The 2,184-nt window shown below is 39.3% G+C and overlaps 1 protein-coding gene across 3 annotated transcripts in view; it reads left to right on the forward strand.

The window, feature by feature from the left end:
- Nucleotides 1–1,760: 1,760 nt before the first annotated feature.
- myh11a (myosin, heavy chain 11a, smooth muscle) overlaps nucleotides 1,761–2,184 on the forward strand; it is a 34,041-nt gene continuing 33,617 nt past the window's right edge. For 2 of the 3 annotated variants that reach the window (XM_014018522.1, XM_014018524.1), the window contains exon 1: nucleotides 1,761–1,869. The gene's annotated coding sequence lies outside the window, so the exon portion shown is untranslated. The remainder of the gene's footprint in view (nucleotides 1,870–2,184) is intronic. The other variant, XM_014018523.1, reaches the window with a different exon arrangement.

A 2,184-nucleotide genomic window follows, 5' to 3' on the forward strand; every position in this document is an offset into this window, starting at 1 on the left:
CCCCCCCACCACCACCACCACCACCACCACCACCACCACTCTCCTTATATGGAACCCCACTTCAGCCTCACCGTTCGACGAATCTGCTGCTTCCCCATCCCTCCTCTTCCTCATCCCTCTTTTGTTCTGTCTTTCATCCCATTTTTTTCTGTCGCTCCACCTCAGTGATGTGGATCAGAGGGAGCCTGAGGGTCCTCCCTGCTGGTCTTTCGGTTCATCACTGGGTTTTTACACACCCACCAGCACAACATTTTGCCTCTGGCACAGARCAGGCCTCAGTTATCAGGCTGCAGCTTGATTTACTGGAGCAAACAGAACAGTGTCCTTATATAGGAAGTTCCTTTGGAAAGAAACTGGAAGCTGGAGGGAAGGAGGGGGAATGTTGTTTGTGTTRGAGGAATGCAACATGGACATGGAATACACATATAGGATGCACACACGCAAARAAAGAAGTTCTCATTATTATCGCCCCTGTTAGCAAAATACCATGAATCCCTGGAAGGATTTCATTGAAACTTTCATGAAGTAATCCAACTGAGAATTTGCGTGGTAGTAGCTGAGCATCTTCTCCAACACATACTTTGAGGGCAATATCTTAGCTTCAAATCTTAGATTCACCTGTTGGAGTTGACCCTGTTAGCAAAATATCTGCTTGATTTCAATGAAAATACCATAAAGTACTCGCCTACAACTGATTAACTTTTAAAGTTAATCCAAGTCAAGATGGCTGCCATGGCAAAGTGATTGTTACAAACACAAAAATGGTTACAACTCTGTGAAATGTTTAGGTAATGCACTAAAATTTGGTGTGGTAGTAGCTGAGAGTCATTCCAAAAACATACTCCAAACTTTAACAAAATATTGAGGTTTGATCCAAATAGCTGCAGTTTGTATTTATATTACTCCATCATATTTTTAATGTAAGACGGTGGGTGATATGTATTAATGTTAGGCCTTTAACTTGATTAATGAGTTATGTGAAGGGGAGAAACTCTCAGCTGATTTACAGCAAACAGGGAGTCCTCTGTCGTAGGCGGCTGGTTTTCCTTATGAGGAGAGGGACCATGATGAAAAACCTATAAAGCCTAATGGCTGCTGAACTCAAGAACACGGATATATGAATTTATTTTACAAAGGTTTAAATGTTTTTAAGGCAGTAAATGCATTTTTATTGCACTCCTGCTGCCTCCATGTCTTTCACATAATACTGTACGCTTCAAGTACTAAAAACTGAAGCTTTGTGTGTTCTCTTTATGTTAAGTATGTCTGTCTCCATGTAATCCTGCAGTATAGTCCATGTTGTCCTCCATAAACATTTGAACACTAACTCATATTATGATTGCATTTTCTCTGAGAAATCCAGTTCAAATTCAAATCCTAATCCAGATATTTCGCCTAAGAGCCTGWTTTAAGAAGGCTGTATACAAATAACTTTATTTCTAAACCCTTGCTCCAGATTATAAATATATTTCCTCAAAGTAAAGCAGAAAATCTGCACTTAAATATCCTTAAATCTTTAGACATGTTTTAATTCAGTGTCTAAACCAGCAGAAGTTATAATATCTATTAACAAATCATAAAATAAATCCTTTTAAGACCTGAACTTTCTCACTCAGGTGTGTTTTAATTATGGTTGGGTGACCGCACTGCGCATGCGCACTGCCTCCATCCCCTGACACTGGATGCTGTTCGGCACCGCCCCGCGGCTCGCGCAGCTGTGTGCAGTTTAAATGGTCCGGCTTCAAAATCCACGGGGGTCATTTGGACTGTTTTGCTTTGGGAGTACTTCCTCCGTGCCGCCTTCCCCGAACTCCAGCTTTAAACACATTTTAATTAATCCGAACTTCGCCACAAGTTTCTGCGCCTCATGTGAGTATTTTTATTTTGATCTTTTTGGCGGAGGGATATAAATGTAGGTGAAGTGCACCTGTCAAATTTTTAAACTTTTCCTCCACTTTTACCTTTTCCTACCTTTTGCAATTAATTTATTATACACGTGTATGTTTTAAAACAAAATGAACTTTGCAGACATTCTGACAGAAGGTTTAWTTTTTTAGCTTTACTAAAATATATTTTTAGACAGGTCCAAAGGTACTAAAACATTTGAAATTATTCTGTACTAAAACAATCCATAAAACACAGTAAAACCTTTTTATTTTGTCTGTGACTGTTTAAGAAAAATAC

This window comes from Austrofundulus limnaeus, unplaced genomic scaffold (genome assembly GCF_001266775.1).
Source record: "Austrofundulus limnaeus strain Quisiro unplaced genomic scaffold, Austrofundulus_limnaeus-1.0 Scaffold194, whole genome shotgun sequence".
Classification (NCBI taxonomy): Eukaryota; Metazoa; Chordata; class Actinopteri; order Cyprinodontiformes; family Rivulidae; genus Austrofundulus; species Austrofundulus limnaeus.